Below are 18,039 nucleotides of genomic sequence, written 5' to 3'. Positions count from 1 at the left end.
TTTTCCACATAGAATTTGTTTCCCCTGATGAAGTTCATGCTTCCTATGTTATAAATTAAAAGATGCCCTACCGAAATCCCCCTCCTTTTTTTATCTTACCCCATTTCTATTTTCCTAATGCAATGGGTATAGAAACATACAATCTGCTCCTTTCAGACATTATTGTTTTATGCAGCAGGACTCCTGAAAGTCTTTCATTTTGTTGGTGTTTTTTTAAAAAGGATGATGGATTTTTTTTGGAAAACAGGGTGCATTTTCCATGAGCCATTGCCTTTGCCTTTGCTTTTGTTTTATGTGGTTTCTAACTTGGTTGGAAAAAGCACATATTTTTTATCATCTTCCAGGCCGCAGAAAAAAGCACTGCTGAGGTGGTAAAACTAGGCATTGCTCAGGGTTATAGACAGGTACCAGGGTTCTGAAATTTCATTCCTCCTTGTTCCAATTGCATCACGTTGCTGGCAAAGAGTGAAGATACTTTGAGTCATCTGATCTGCTTGCCTTTAGCCACGTTGCCTTTAACTGAATAAAGCTAGATGTTTACACCCACTTCACTGCCCATCTTCAGTAACAACATTATCTATATGCATTATATTTCTCTATTAACTGGAAACCTTTTATATTTTCTGATACCTGAACCATTTTTAAGAATGTATGTTTTATTGGCTTTTATAAATGTATAACAAACAACAACAAAAACACTAAGCAGCTACACAAAATCAGAATATGTCACCCTTTCTGCAGTCTCTCCAGCTACCAGAAGAGTGGAACTGTGCAAGCTGCGGGGAGAGCAGCGAGCGGAGGACTTGCCATTTCCACTACTCAGAATGCTGACAATGCAGAAAAGTGGGACACATCGCCCGGGTGTGCCATGCCCCCCCCCGCCCAACGTTTCAAACCAGATGGCTGACCAAGAGTCCCAGGCCCCGTGGTCCGATACACCAAGGCAACTCAACGGAGATCACCGACTGTCAGGTATACCAGTTGGCTCTTTCTAATGCAGAAAAATTTTACATCGAGGTACAGATAGAGGGAGCCCCGTGCCGCATGGAGCATGATACAGACTCAACTAAGTTCATAATCTCGGCACGGACATTAAGGAAATTGTTTCCCAGTGCTTAGGCCTTACCCATGATATACTGGTCCCCCGTTGGCCTACAACTAGACCCTGCTGTACGACCTATCAGGTTCAAGGCCTGCCAGGTCCTGTTCACCCTTAAACTCTGCATCAATGATGAATTAGACTGGCTCGTGGAGCAAGGAGTGCTTGAGCCGGTGCCTAACTCCCTCTGGAAACGCCAATCGTCACACCCGTCAAACTCAATAGCTCAGTCTACATCTGCACAGACTACAAATGTACCATAAAAAAGGCCCTTACGGCTCATACATACCCAGTGCCAGTGGTCATCCATGTCCTTGTCACCCTGGTGGGGTCTAAGATTTTTGGCAAGCTGGACCTGGCCCAGGCCTATCAGTAGTTGCCAGTGGACTAGGGCACTACCGAGGCACAGATGATGGTAATTCACAGGGGCATGTTCCGTGTCAAGCGTCTGCAATTTTGTGTCAGCGTGGTGCCAGCCATATTCCAAAATTGACTAGACTCTCTCCTCAAAGGAATTCCCAGCATCACCCCCTTCTTCTGTGATGTGTTGGTCACCGGGGCCATGCCGGGGGAATTTGGGGACTGACTCTGCACCACCCTGCACCATTTCCAGACTGCCGGCCTCAAAGTGAAGCGGGGCAAGTGTCTGCTAGGAGTGCAACAGGTAGATTTTCTAGGAATTACGGTGGACACAGATAGAGTCCACCCAACTGGGGACAAGGTCAGACTATTTGCGACACCCCAGCAACTAAGTGTAAGGTGGAACTCCAGGCCTTCTTGGGACTATTGAACTTTGACCATGCCTTCTTACCCCACAAGGCAGCAGTAGCGGAGCCACTACACAGACTGCTTGACAAGCGGGCCCCTTGTTTGTGGGGGCAGTGCCAGGAGACTGTGTTTCAAGCAGTCAAAGATCTGCTCGTCTCGAACTCAATCCTGGAGCACTTTGACGAGAGGTTGCAACTTCTGGATGAAAGAGAGGTGCCAGTAGCTTACTTTTCCCAGACCCTCTCCACTCCAGAGGAATTATTCGCAAATAGACAAATAGGGCCTGGCAATCATGAAGGGAGTATAGAAATTTCAGGAATTCTTGTATGGGCATGTCGGGATTTTGAATACGTGCAGCTTCACACAGAGTCAGTTAGGAGTTGGCCGACAGCCAAGGCAATGTAAAGGAGTAAAATCTGCCTGGAGATATAGCGGCCTGAAGACAGCTCCAGGATTGTTCAAGCTCTCTCATGGTAATAATGATTTATGGCCTTCTGACTGGAATGTGTTAGTAGAGCGTTGAGAGTTGAGTGTTAATGTAAGAGTCGTGTGGTGAGAGAGCTAGTTAAAGATCCATGTTCTGTTCTGTTCCTGTGAATAGTATCGTGAAGTCCAATGTACAGTGGTGCCTCGCAAGACAAAAAGAATCCGTTCTGTGATTCTCTTCGTCTAGCGGTTTTTTCATCTTGCGAAGCAAGCCCATTGACGGATTAGCGCTATTAGCTCTATTAGCGGCTTTTAGCGGCTTATCGGCTTATCGGATCAGCTGCTAAGCGGCTTAGCGGCTTAGAAAAAGGGGGGGGGATGGAAAAAACCCGCAGGAACTCGCAAGACATTTCCGTCATGTGAAGCAAGCCCATAAGAGATACGTTTTGTGAAGCAGCTCCAAAACGAAAACTCTTTCGTCTAGCGAGTTTTCCGTCTTGCGAGGCATTCGTCTTGCGGGGCACACTGTATATATTAAACACCTAAAAGTAACAAGTTACTGGTTCCTGTTTCGTCCATCCTGCCTGCAACCAATTGCTTTCGTGAACTCTGCATATACTCTGCTAAGGTCTGGCTAAGGTCCTGCAAGAGGTCAGAAAGTTGCAAAACACCAATATGGCACCCCTTTACCGTCGTGACAGACCACAAGCCACTGCTTGGCCTATTTGCCCCCAAGAAGCAGACCACTCAGGTACTGTCACCCCGCGTCCTCAGGTGGTCATTTTTCCTCTTAGCTACCAGTATAAACTGGTCCACAAAGGGGACTGGGAGTACCACCTCGCTGCATTTGACCGCCACAGTGATAAACTACAGTGGTGATTCCCAGGGGGGGGGACAGCCAAAAGGGCTGGACAGAGGAATCCCAAGGGGATAGCAGAAGGGTGAGGCCCATAGAGCAGGAGAAGCGGGTAAGGGATGCAGAACTAGGAAGTCCAGAAGTGACCCCTGAGGCTGAGCAGCCACAAGCACCAGTTCCACGACTGCGTGGACCAGCAGCACCCGACGCAACGGCTCCATCACAGCTGGCAGCCCCAAAGCAAGAGCCAGAACCAGGAACCCCTACCGAGAGACACCCGAGACCACAACGCATACGTAGGTGACCAGCATACTTCACCGACTAGAAATGCTAACCTTCTGGGAGCAATGGGAACTTAGAGAGGAGGGGTTTATGTACTAAGCTTGGGTCCTAGAACAACAGACAAGTAGGATCCTACAATGCAAAAACTGACTGGCTTGCAGGAAAAGACCAATCAGGCTCCAGGAGGGAAGCACAATCAGCCATTCAGACAGAACTCATTGTGTAAATAATGTATATAACAGCCTGAGGTTTGGGGGACAACTCAATCACTGTTTTACAAGCAGCAATAAAGAGCATGAAATAACTACAGGACTCCGAGTATATTTCAGCTCAGCTGGGGGGCAGGAGCTCCTTTGTCCTTCCAGCTGGCGTGCAAGCCAGAGGGACATTGCCGCTTGCTCAGCTGGGGGTGGGAGCCTTTGCACCCTGCAGCTCAGCAGCGCAAAAAAGCTGTGTCATTCTTGACTCAGTGAGGTGCTGGGGTGAAGCCACCTCCTCTTCCTCAGTGAGGGGGGGGGGGGAGTTTCAGCCAGGCTCCTTGCGAGGCTGGGTCAAATGCAGCTTGGTGTTTAAAACTGTGATGTATCTCCAGATCCTAATGTGTGGCTGGTGATACATCACGATCTTGATAATCTGATGTCAGCAAACTCTATTCCATATGGTCCAGTCAAAAAATGAAATGATACATTCAGAAGTTGCACATGAGATAGAGCAGCCCATGGAGAGGGCTACATCCACAAAAAAAATTGCCATTGTAATAAAGGTAAAGGGACCCCTGACCATTAGGTCCAGTCGTGACTGATTCAGGGATTACGCCGCTCATCTCGCTTTATTGGCCAGGGAGCCAACGTACAGCTTCCGGGTCATGTGGCCAGCATGACTAAGCCGCTTCTGGTGAACCAAAGCAACGCACGGAAATGCCGTTTACCTTCCCCCCAGACCGGTACCTTTTTATCTACTTGCACTTTGGCGTGCTTTTGAACTGCTAGCTTGGCAGGAGCTGGGACCCAGTAACGGGAGCTCACCCCGGTAATTCAAAATCATCTGGGTGGACTATGAGTTTATGCAACATAGATTTTATGCCACTCTTTCCCATTTCAGATATGGTGCCAAATGTGTGCACGAAACCAAAACACTGTTAAACATGTATGTAACATCATCAAGCTCTTGATTATTTTCCTGCAATTAAAAACTTGACAGGGATTAATTTTTCCCAGATAATATGAGAAATTTCTGAATGTATTTTCACCCACCCATAAACTTCTATTCTTGGACAGTCCCACCACAAGTGATGGCATGTCTGCCTCTAACTAAAACCTTTCCTAAACATTGGCGCTATCCAAAAGTAATTTGTACAATTGCTCTGCTATTCTACACCACCTATGTATTACCTTGATGTCCAAGGAACTATGGGAAGTTGCTAAGACACTGATAGATAGAGCAACATATTGATGCTGACGCAGTGCCCCTATGTTTCCTCTAACTCAGTATGGGTCTAACTTGGTTCAAAGAAGCATATTCTTTTTTCTGATCTTCCAGGCCCCATATCAAAGTAACCAAGGTCCGGTACAGGTGACTACCTAGGTAGCAAAGCTGGACATAGCTCAGGGATATTGAACTGCTCCAGGGACACAACAGTATGCACTGAATATTGGGTAATGGAGCCAGAGTCATTAGAGTGAGCTTTTATAATTGCCTTCTGGAATATTATTTCTCCTTGTTCCAACTGAACCAAGCTTGTTAATTGCACGTGCTTGAAATCTGATATTCAGTGCCAACAGCATTCATATGTTCCACGTCTCTCTAACTGAAGTTTGGTGACATCTGCGCTCACTGGGAATCTCTCCAAACAAAGCATCCGGGCAGGTTTTCTTATCCTGATAGGAAAGAGAGGTAGAAGCACACAACATGTTTGCAAAAGGCCAGAGCTCCCAAGGAGAACTATTTCAGCATCAAACTGCAACTACTATTCTAGTAACTATTCTTAAATGTTGTCAAACCAATTCTGCCATCATTTTACTAACACCTGCTTCTTCGGAAAGTAGTTCAGGACTGATTAAAGTACTGCCCATCTCTCCATCCATCTGTTCCCTATGCGTTTAAACTCTTCCTGAGTCACTGATGTCAATTTGGCATGACAGTTTTCAAGGTGAAGAAGCCAGATTTACTTAATGTTTGGTTACCATCAGATGCCATTTTGAATAAAAATGTCATGCCAAGCTTTTCCAAACTGCACTGATTACTTCATCGCAAAATTTGGCATGATGGTTTCTGGAGTGAGGATTGCGTTGTGGTGTACATTTGGAAACCATCAGATGCCATTATGAGTCAATATGTCAGACTGAATATTTCCAAACTGCACAGATTTAGACGCTTCTAAAGTTATCATCACACAATTTGATGTGATGGTACCAAACACTGATATGCGTGTTTTTGTTTTTGTAAAGTGTTGGATGCCACTTTGAGTCTCTCCCTGTTTCTTCCAATGCCCTCACCCTCCCTTATACTGTGAAGATGAAATAATATTTGAGTAATTTAATCTTCTGTGTAATTTTGATCCCACAACTGAGTTAATATTTATACACAACTGAAACAATTGGGCATATGGTGCCTATGTGAGATATTTGCATGGTATTTACTCCCAAGTGTCCTGAGATGATCTGTAGATTAAGAGTGACAAAAATATCTCTTCTTCTTCCTCCTCCTCCTCCTCCTCCTCCTCTTCTTCTCCTCCTCCTCCTCCTCCTCCTCCTCCTCCTCCTCCTCCTTCTTCTCCTCCTCCTCCTCCTCCTCCTCCTTCTCCTCCTCCTCCTCCTTCTCCTTCTCCTTCTCCTTCTCCTTCTCCTTCTCCTTCTCCTTCTCCTTCTCCTTCTCCTTCTCCTTCTCCTTCTCCTTCTCCTCCTCCTCCTTCTCCTCCTCCTCCTCCTCCTCCTTCTTCCGGATTTGGGGAGGGTTACTCAAGGGTACACAGTGCCAGCACCTCCCCCCAAATGTTAAAAGTGTGGCACTTACTGAGCAACTTCATGGTGACTACTGGCACCTATTTCTCTTAAAAAGAGAGAGCACTGATGATGATAATGATGAATGGCATCTGTCTGTCTCTTAATTCTGTCTGTCTGATGATTGACATCTGTCTGTCTCTTGATCTGTCTGTCTCTTGATTACTCAGTCAATCTTCACAGTATAAGGGAGGGTGAGGGCATTGAGTGCATCTGGACTGCTGCATTTGCAACACCAAAATTACTTCCCCAGGGTGCAAACATGGGAGTGAGTATGGACGTCCTGTGCTGCCTGAATGACAAGACTCCTCTCTTAGACTCACTGAAATGGTCCAAAAGAAAGCAGAGCAAGACATCTGGCACCAGCTTGGCTGCAGGAGTTGCCATAAGAACTTCCTTATGCCACCCAACTGTCTTATGGATTCCACTCTGGATTTGTGTAGGGTTTATTTCTTAGCCTCCCCCCCCCCCAAATAAATATATTCATAGGCGCCGACTCCATGGGGCTTGAGGGGGCTCGAGCCCCCTCAAAAATTTTTTTTGGGGGGCTCAGCCCCCCCAATAATCTCAGGCGCCCTTCCAGCAGAGCGCCGGGGGCGGGGGCTCCTGCCTCGCTGCTTCGCAGCACCACCGCCACTGCCAAGGCACTGCCGGGGGGAATTTCCTTCCTCCTGGCGGTTTCAGCCCCCGCGAGAACAGGGAAATCCCGACTGGCCACACCTCCCAGCCAGCCAATCGGCTGGCTGGGGGGGCGTGGCTTGCCCTATTTAGGGCCGGAGCCACTTTATTTGCATATTCATGAGCTTATTTATTATTCATGAGCTTTCCCGGGCCCCCCCAATATTTTTTATAAGTCCGCGTCCCTGAATATATTACACAAGACAGAGTAGGTTTAGGATCAGAGTATTGCTTCTCCTGGATCAGCTACCTTCTCAGGTTTTAACCACAGCCATCAGTCCCTCACTTTCTTCTACAACATGTTCAGCAATCAATTTCTTGCCTGCTGGACACATGATTTTGCCCACTCAAACTGATGGAGCCTGTTATCACATGTAAGGAAAGTCCGAACTCACTGAAGGTTTGGGACCCATCAGCTACCCTCACTTGGCTTAGCCAGCCAGTTCAAGCTGTTCCCAGGATGTGGCAGCTGTCAAATGCTGACAGCTTCTATGACCCACAGGGGAGAGTTGAGTGCTGGGTGAGGACCAAAGGTCGACAAACTACCCAAGAAAAACTACCCATGAGGCCCTACCCCTCCACTAACACCTCATCTTTGCATTTTTCTCCAAGGAGCTCAAGCTGGCACACATACATATCTCCTCAATGTTATTTTTATTTTATTGAACTAAAATAAAATCAAACAAATCAATATGAAAAACCAAAAGATATACAAAACAGCATTGCAGTATATCCAGGAGAGATGTAATATTTACTTGAAAAAGTACTTAAGAACAATACAAAAGCCAAATTTCACATATACGGTGGTACCTCGGGTTAAATATGCTTCAGGTTACATGTGCTTCAGGTTACACTCTGCTAACCCAGATATAGTGCTTCAGGTTAAGAACTTTGCTTCAGGATGACAACAGAAATCGTGCTCCGGCCGCGGGGCAGTAGCAGGAGGCCCCATTAGCTAAGGTGGTGCTTTAAGTTAAGAACTGTTTCAGGTTAAGTACGGACCTCCAGAATGAATTAAGTACTTAACCCGAGGTACCACTGTAGAGGGAGTCCTGGGTACCTGTATTTGCTGTATATATGATGAAATCCCACCCAATAGCCAGTGGCGTAGCGTGGGGGGTGCAGGGGGGGCCGCCCGCACCGGGCGCAACATCTGGGGGTTAGGGGGCGCAAATCCACGGGTTAGGGGGTGCAAATTACTTGCCTTGCCCCGGGTGCTGACAACCCATGCTACGCCACTGCCAATAGCACATAATTTTTGAGGGTCTTCCAAGCCTTTGGCAACAAGTAATGCATGATTTTCAACCAATGTTGACCTCACATAGTTTTAGAAGAAACCCAAACTCTCAAATTCTGTGAAATCTTCTATATGGGGGCAACTGGGGTTCCAGCAGACAACAGAATCAATGCCAAGAATTCAAGAGAGTGGAAACCTTTCAAACAGTCACGCCATAAATGTGTTCTTAAAAGTTGTGTTGAAGGTGGAATTGGATCTTTTAATATTTTGGTGTGGGGGTTGTTGGTTTTTTTGCATTTTTTTACAAACAATTGTACAGAATTTGAATAAGCATGGGCAGTCCCAGTATAGGTGGGAAAAGGTTTCTCTTTCTCCATAGCCCCTCCAGCAGTTCTGAGAAGATTGTGATTTCATATGGGGAGTCTGCATGGGTGTGCAATGCCATCTTTGTAGGATTTTCTTCGAATGCTCACTGCTATATATCAAGATTGCTCTCTATGGTTTAGTTGACCTTAGTGCATACACTGGGGCTAGCCATCACCGTAGTGAACTGCACCAGCTCCTCCCTGGACATGGATGCCATCTGCAAAGAGTTTCCAGAGGTTTTTGATGGGGCATTGGGATGATATACTGCCCCACTGGTTGGCCTACAACCAGACCCCACCGTACGACCCATAAGGTTCAAGGCCTGCTGGGTCCCGTTCGCCCTTAAACTCTGCATCGACAAGGAATTAGACTGGCTCATGAACCAAGGGGTGCTCGAGCCCGTGCCTAACACCCCCTGGGAAACCCCAATCGTTACACCCATCCAGCCCAACAGCTCAGTCCGCATCTGTGCAGACTACAAATGTAGTCCTATAAATCAAGATTGCTCTGTATGGTTTAGATGACCTTAGTGCATACCATTTAGAATCCTTTATTTGTATATGAAGGACTTTCTTCCATGTACATTTAAGACCTAATCAAGGACCAGCAGACTCCTAATTCTGCAGTAGGTCTTCTCTCATTTGACCTCATTATAATAAAAAACTTCAAACAAACACATGCAATTCCACCCCTCAAAATAAAATACTGGAAACCCAGCCAGATGGGCTAGGTATAAATAATAATATAATCAAATTAACATAAAATCAGATATATTATGATGGGAATGATGAGAGCAAGTCTTCATGTGTATCCCTTCCTCCAGCCAATCAAACCAGTTCTGCCCAGGTGGTGCCATGAGGCTCCTTTTAACTGGAAATTGTCTCTGCAAAACCTAAAAAATCTACAGAAAGTAATTTCATTGCAATTCATTAACAAACTTTGTAATCTGGGATCACATGTTCTAGGACAAAAAGTCACTACTTGTTGGGAAAATGCCCGGGAAGGCCACTACCTTCCCAAGACACCGGTGCTTCTCTCCCTCTGGTCACCCTCTGGCTGTAAATGTTCCTCAATCCAGAGAGACCATTGATTAGCGACCCTTCCCTCCTGAGAGGAGCACACTCGTCTTCTGGCATCTCATAGCGGAAGAAAGAGTCAATCAGTAGCTCTAAAATGACTTTGTTGTTGTTGTTGTTTAGTCGTTTAGTTGTGTACGATTCTTCATGACCCCATGGACGAGAGCACGCCAGGCACTCCTGTGTTCCACTGCCTCCCACAGTTTGGCCAAACTCATGCTGGTAGCTTTGAGAACACTATCCAACCATCTTGTCCTCTGTTGTCCCCTTCTCCTTGTGCCCTCCATCTTTCCCAGCATCAGGGTACTTTCCAGGGAGTCTTCTCTTCTCATGAGGTGGCCAAAGTATTGGAGTCTCAGCTTCAGGATCTGTCCTTCCTATGAGCACTCCTGGCTGATTTCCTTCAGAATTAATAGGTTTTCTCTTCTTGCAGTCCATGGGACTCTCAAGAGTCTCTTCCAGCACCATAATTCAAAAGCATCAATTCTTCGGAGATCAGCCTTCTTTATGGTCCAGCTCTCACTTCCATACATCACTACTGGGAAAACCATAGCTTTAACTATGCAGACCTTTGTTGGCAAGCTGATGTCTCTGCTTTTCAAGATGCTGTCTAGGTTTGTCATTGCTTTTCTCCCAAGAAGCAGGTGTCTTTTAACTACTTTATTAACAGTCCATATAGAAGGAATCTATCAGCATGTCTGTGCTCTCTCAGCAGCTGTACAAAACAGCATAACACACAGAAGTGAAACTAAACTCCAACAGAACTGAGACTTCCTGTCTCACACTCTCAGACACTCACGTGATATAAGCAACCAGAGAGCTATTACTGGGCAGCTTCGGTGGATAAAAATCCTAACACTACTTCCCACTGCCCAAGAAACCAGGTTTCCCAAGGGTTGCCCTCAGGGCCCTTTCTTTCTCCTTTAAATTCATCTGAATGGACTCTTTTCTGTGTCAGTTGCCTGTGGTGGTCCAGCTCTTTCTGGCTCTTGCTTATTACAGTGCTATGAAGGCAGTCCTGGGCACATCCCTCCTCCTGGTCATCCTTTCCCCAGGTGAGTGGAAATCAGACAACTAGCATTCTTTTATTTCTTTTTCTTTTTAGACTAAGCTGCTTCTGACGAAACAGAGAGGCGCACGGAAACGTCGTTTACCTTCCCGCCAGAGCGGTACCTATTTATCTACTTGCACTTTGACGTGCTTTCAAACTGCTAGGTTGACAGGAGCAGGGACTGAGCAATGGGAGCTCACCCCGTTGCGGAGATTCGAACCGCCACCGTTCTGATCCGCAAGTCCTAGGCTCTGTGGTTTAGCCCACAGTGCCACCCGCGTCCCCTAACCAGCATTCTTTTCATCATCTCAGAGGAGGTTCAGGATCAGAGTTTTCCTTCTCCTGAATCAGCTAGTCAAAGATTTTGCTCATGTTTTGACCCCATAGCTCACCAATACATACATTTGACTAGATGAATTAGAATTTATAATAGACCTTTATAAAATTATGCATGGCACATGCAGAGTGGGTAGGAAAAGTTATTTCTCTCTAGCACTAAAACATATATATTGAATGATATGGGCATCAGGAGAGTTGGACTTAAGATTTGAAAAGTGAGAAACTAAATGAAACTGATATGTACAGATTCACCTATAATTAGTCCAGGATCTTGTTCTCACAATGTCCATCTGGTTGACTATGGGAAGCAGATAAGAAACACTTAAGTACAACAGCACTTTTCACTCCTGTGTTAACCTGAAACTATCATTTGGAATCATACTACTTTCAGTTATGACGTAGAATAGAGTCATCAAAGTAGTAATTGATATCTTTATTCCCCTTTAATTTGTTTAATCTGCATTTAACCTGAAGCACCACTTTAGCTAATGGGGCCTCCTGCTGCTTGCGTGCCGCCGGAGCACGATTTCTGTTTTCATCCTGAAGCAAAGTTCTTAACCCGAGGTACTGTTTCTGAGTTAGCGGAGTCTGTAACCTGAAGCGTATGTAATCCGAGGTACCACTGTATTGGCTTTTCATGTTTCAGAAAAGTTTGAATTACAGATTGGACCTGAAGGAAGTTCTGCAGTATTTCAAATTAACGTATTTTACAAGTTTAAATACAGCAGTTGCATTAAAAAAATGCTTCAAGAAATACAAATCCCCAGCACTGTTGTTTCAAAAAGTAGCGGCTCTTCTCCTTGTTTATCTAATTTAATAATTCTATATGGTTAATTTGAAATGTCCCTCATTCAGCCAGTTAAGAATATTGGAAACATTACAATGAAATTACATTTGGAGTCAATAGATCTACATTTTTTGTAATAGTTTTTATTACATTTTTTGTTTTACAATTTCAAATAAACTTTATAAAACTTTAAAATATCCAATGACTTCTCTTACTGTAACCATTCAAATCAATTTTCCACTTTTACATCCACTGTCAATTATTTACTCTGTTAATTTTAATAAATGCTACCAGCATTTTCAGCTATAGAGTTATTCTCCATTCATTCAATTTTCTTTAAATGTGTGTTCTTCTTGCTCTCTTGTTCTATATGGTAAATCTGCAAGTTGTGTATATTCTGTCAACTTAAGTTGCCATTCCTCTCTAGGTGGGACCTCACTAACTTTACATTTTTGGGCTTCCGAAACACAGGGCACATTTTTTGCATACATAAATAAGCTTTACTGGCACCTGGGAATTTCAGTTTGGATCATCCCCAACAAAAAGGACTCTGGGTTTTTGGGGAAAGTAATTTTATGATAGATAAGTAAAATGAACCATGAAAGGGAAAGCAGGGAAGTCATATGCTACATGGTATTATGTAAAATGTTTATTTTGAGATGTATAAACAGAAAAATTAATAAAAATGGTTATAAATGAAAGACTCCACCAAACTGATTCATATAGAACAATTGCTTTAATAAACGTGGATTAAAAACTATTCACAGCTGTGATGGTCAAGAGATTAAATGCCTTCATAGGTCAATAGATCACCACAGTTCAAACAGGATTCATACCCTCAAGAAATACAGCAGACTCTATAAGGAGAGTTCTTGATATAATCTATGACCTGCAGCTCCGAAACACTCCAGGGGCATTAAATTCATTTGATGCCTTTAAAGTGTTTGACAGAGTTGAGGGGACCTATTTGAAACTCTTACTTTCTAAATTAGAATTTGGAGGAAAAATTCTGCAAACGATTCAACAAATTTACTCAAAATCTTCAGCTATATTCATGGTAAATGGATATGATGATGCTCCAAGAAACCTCAGCAGGGGCACCTGCCAAGGATTCCCTCTGTCACCACTGCTTTTTGCTGTGGCAATAAAGATCTTAGCTATACAACTATGTGCCTCTGTGAAGGGAGTGAAAATAGGAAATGTTGAATAAAAAGTAGATTTGTTTGCGGATGATACATTGGTAATTGGGAAAGATCCACTTGTTGTGTTTTAATCTTTGAAAGAACATTTTGAAAGTTTCCATTGAATTTCAGGACTACAAATTAAATATGCAGAAGTTCAAAAGCAGCTGGCAGAAATGTCAAGGATAAAGATAGCCCATGGGGGGTTTAAATACCTGAGGATAATCTTTACAGCTGATCTTAATCAATGAAAATGAAGAAATGATAAATCTTTGCTCAAAATGGTAATAAACAACTGTTTTGATGGAAGCAATAAAATATATTGCAGCTATAAAAATGTCAGTTCTGCCAAAATTCTCATTCCTGTTTCAGGTTTTATAAACATTTTTTAAAAAATGGCAAAAGAAATTAATCTCCTTTATCTCATTAGGAAAAAGACCCGGACTCAGTTAAAAAATCTTATTTAGACATAGCAATAAAGAGGGGCTAGGAATACCCGATCTTGCATTATACTATGCAGCTTTCCAAATTCACTGATGCCCCTGCTAGATCACCCCTTATTTAAACATGCAAACAAGTACAGTATAACCCATTTGGAGATCTTGAAACAAATGGTTTCTATAGGATTAGAGATTTGTTTGTAGGTGGTAAAGCAATCTCAAAAGAGGACATGAGGGAAAGACAAAAGCCATTAAATGGTCCTGGTTACAACTGTATCAACAATGAACTTTTGCAAAGTCTCTGGAATGCGATGGTGAAGGCTTGAGACCCTTGACAGCTTTTGAATCCCTATGTAACAGACACAGCCATGACAGGCAAGAGGCAGTTTCAGTGATATATGGTATGATATTAGACAGCTTTGTGGGCAAAACGGAAGAGATGGGAGACTGACATAGGAACCTCAAAAGTGAAAAAGCATGGAAATCTATATGGCGTAATCCATCTCTAAAAACAAATTTCTTCTCACTTCCAGGAAATTTCCTTAAAATTACCTTTTGCTGCCATGGACCTCCACACGTCTTGCAAAGACAAATCCATCAAGCTCACCATTATGTTGGAAAGACTGTGGAGAATAAGGTTCCTACTTTCACCTTTGTTGTGGGGTATACTGTGGGCCACACCTTTTGGCACAAAGTTTTTCATCTGATCTCTAGAGTTACGCTCGTACTTTGAAGTTTGATATGGGTGTACTGGAAAGAAACCTCTGGTATACAGTATTTGATGGCCACTATCATCTCCTCCTTCTCCTTCCCCAACACCACAGGAAAAGTTGCTTAAATAAGGCAAAGAGGCTGCAAGCTTTGGAAGGCAAGGGGTGGGAAAGAATCATAAGTCACCCACCAGCACCCCTATTCCCTGCCTTTTAAAGCAATGGAGATCTGCAGCAACCACAACAAAACCAAGCAGCAGCTTTTTACCCATCAGGCTAGCTGGGCCTTGCTCAGAAGTGCCACTGGCTATTGCATGTGTGCTGTTCTCTCCCTCTTGCTCCTCCCCCCAACACACACACTCTGCTCCCCAAACTCCAAGCCTCTCTCCAGTATGGGTGCCTATGGAAACTCAGCATGGGACTCAAGGAAAGCCACAGCTGGCAAGCGAGCCACCCGTTCGCCAGGGAAGCTGGAGTCGCTCAACTGGGTTGGGGTTTGGGCAGGTAGGAACAACTGAGGCTCATTGGGCTTTGCGGTGTGCAGGCAGCAGGGTCAAAGTGTCACTTCTCAAATAAAAGTAATTTTTATTCAACAGTACACATTACCTCTGTGAGAAAAGACTGTGGTATGATAAGAGATAAAGTTGAGAAGTAATGAAGATAGAAATGTGATATTGAAATTATTAAGGTGGAGACTGTGAAGATATTAAGAGGGAGAATGAATTGTAACTAAGATCAAGAATATTCTGTATGCCAAATACATTGTTTGACATTCCATTCACTGTTGGCATCCTTCCGCAATTGCTTTATCAGCAAATAAAAATAATTAGGGGTTTGATTGATGAGATGGAGAATGAAATGGGAATAGAAGGGCCAAAAGTGGGTGTGAATTAATGAATACATAATAAGTAAAGAACTATGGGATATTATTTTTCTATTTTATCACAATGGAGAAACAACTGTGGACAAATATTAAAAGATTTATTATTGTTGAATATGTAGAAATGGCTGTGGGAGTTATTGGAGGTAAAATTGTTGTGTTTGATTAGAGAAAATATATTGCTGATTTCTCTTTTTCCTTTCCTTTTCTTTTCCCTTTTGTTTTTTCCTTGATGTTTTCTTTTCTCTTTCTCTCTTTGTTTTTCTTTTTATTTAAATTAATTCCTTTTCTTTTATTATGAGATAAGGTGTAGGTAATGTTATTTCTTTGATTACATCCTTGACAATGAACCTCCCCCTGTGTTGTTTGTTGTTGTTTGTTCTCCCTTGTGCTATGACCCCCCACCTTAGTATTCTTGCTTGTGGTGAGCTTGCAAATGTAGTATCACTTTCAATAAATGCTTGTCTGCATTTTCTATAATATCTGGATTGCCATTGCCATTTATTATTAATAAAAATTAGTTGGCTTCTTTTATAATTTTTGTGTAAAAAGGAAAATGAAACAATTTATTTGGGTCAGGAAAGAAGATCAACGGAAAGAAGATCAGCTGGGTGGCACCAGCCATTTGTTTTTTGCCTACCTGGAAGCAATCAACACAACTTTGTAAGGTTATGCATTGGGTAAGGCTTTGTTTGGATGGATGGGAGGCTGTAGCCTTCGCCTGCCCCTCCTCACTAAGGGTATCCTATAAAAGGGATCTGGGGGTATGGATTCTGTCCAATGCCTGGACGTGGGCTGTTGGAATGTCACTCCCCCAATGGGGAGCCCTCAGAGGGAGCCTATTTGATGTACGTCATAGGGCTCCCCCTATTGGTGGTTTACCCTGCAGATGGGTGCGAGTCAAGATATAGTCTGGCTTCACCCAATGCCTAAGCCAAACCACCTGCATCTGTAAACAATAAAACTGTGGCCTATTAGAACCCATAAACGAAAATAATTCTTTCTGTGTAATTATTGTCTGTAAGGGTCGCTGGGCCTTGGCATGCAAGTGGGGCCGAACAAAATAACATGCAAATTCTCATATTTTACTTCAAATGCCTTTCTCAGCATTCTACACATTCTGCATATATAAAACATAGAGATATAGATACAGATTCAATGTGCCAGATGAGTTTATTTTTTTTATGATGAATTTCACCAATTGTGAAAAAGAAAACCCATGAGGCCTGAGCTCCTCTTCTCACCACTAGGCTCCCAGTTTCTTCTGCAGCTACCATGAATGGTGGAATTAACAAGGAGGAGAGCTTTGCTGTCTTGTATCTACCCCTCAAGGTCGATTTTCTTTGAGGAAATCTTAGCGTTCCAGCATTTTGCTTCAATATGAGTCAGTCCAAAGTTACCGTGTAGTACGTTTTTTCCATTAAGGGCACACAAGTCTTCAGTTGCACAGCCTTTAAATGTGAGTCTTTGAAATAAATGTGGATCTGTGTAACACAAAGTATAACCTTTGCATGAGATCTTTATTAGCACTTTGGGGATAGGGATGTGGTTATTAAAGCTCAACCAACACACTGACAATACACACTCACCAACCAATCTGATAGCCAAGTATCACTAGCTTTGAATTTGGGTTTCCTGGCTAACACCATGGTGATGCATTGTGAACAGGAAGTTACCCTATGTCTCAGTGCTATTTTTCTAGAAAAAGAGGTGCTGAAACTCAACATGTGTGCCTCCCTTGTTCTCTTAGAATGTCAATGGCGCACACCTGAGAGTTGCTAGAACTGAGTTCTGGCTGAAAAAAAGTCCTGGTATCCCACCCCATGTATTTTGCTAGATTAAGGCAGCATTTCGGGACTTCCGGGTTGGCGCCATCGCTGAGTCTGCTTGGCAGGGGCTGGGTCCTACCGCGCCGGCGACGCGGGGACCCTTAAAAACCACGGGCACGGAGCCCGTGGACATGGGTGACTCGGCTGGCACTGCTAGCGCCCTCCCAACTCGTGAAGGAGCCTTTTTAAAGCTTCGGATCGGGTGCCGGGGAGCGGCGTGGTGCTTTGAGTCCTCTGCTTTCCCTGCCGAGCGCAGCCGCATGCCATTCGACGGAGAGCGCTGACTTCTTCCATTGGAAATTCGGACTATTAACAACAACCCGTGAGTAATTGGGAAACCAGGTTCAAAAGGAGAAAAAAAGGATTTTTTTTCGGATTTGGCACGAGTGGGTGTGATCTAAAAAGGAAGTCAGTCCCCCCCCTATTGTAAACATTCTAAAACAAGGACTGGGTAACCAAGGTCGAAAGAGAAGTATACTTTTGATAAAAATCATTAATTCCACGATGGGAAATTATAAGAACTGTGCTGGAGGAGAAGAGTGGAGGGTGAGAAGGAAAATGCAACCCCCCCTGGGAACCGGGGCGATTCGCAGAGCCTGGTGAATAGAGACGGAGACTTTGTCAGCTGTCAAAGTAGCTGTCAAAGCTGGAGAATATAAAGAGGACTTTGTTATGAGGACTTTGCTGGTTAATTCTGTTACAATTGGCTACAATATGGATATAAACTGTCGGAAAACAAGGAACAACAATTTGACTTTTGGATTAGAGGATACAAAGTTATTACAATCCCCCTAGAGGGGTTTCGGGACATTACAAGAACGGTCGTAAGTGGAAAAATACTCCTGGATTCGCAAAGGACTTGTTATCTTCTGGGAAAGCTGCAAAACTGAAATAGTATTTTGTCTACAGAGGTGTTTACATTAAAGGAGACAATAGAATTTTCTATTGAAGAAAGGAAGGGACTGAACGTAAGTTTTTGTTCCTGAACAACAAACCTCTGTAGAGATACCAGATTTCTGAATTAGAACGTTTTAG

This window comes from Podarcis bocagei (assembly GCF_964188305.1).
Source record: "Podarcis bocagei genome assembly, chromosome: 7".
In the NCBI taxonomy this organism is placed as follows: domain Eukaryota; kingdom Metazoa; phylum Chordata; class Lepidosauria; order Squamata; family Lacertidae; genus Podarcis; species Podarcis bocagei.
The sequence above is the reverse complement of the archived record's forward strand: the minus strand, read 5'-3'. Positions refer to the sequence as shown.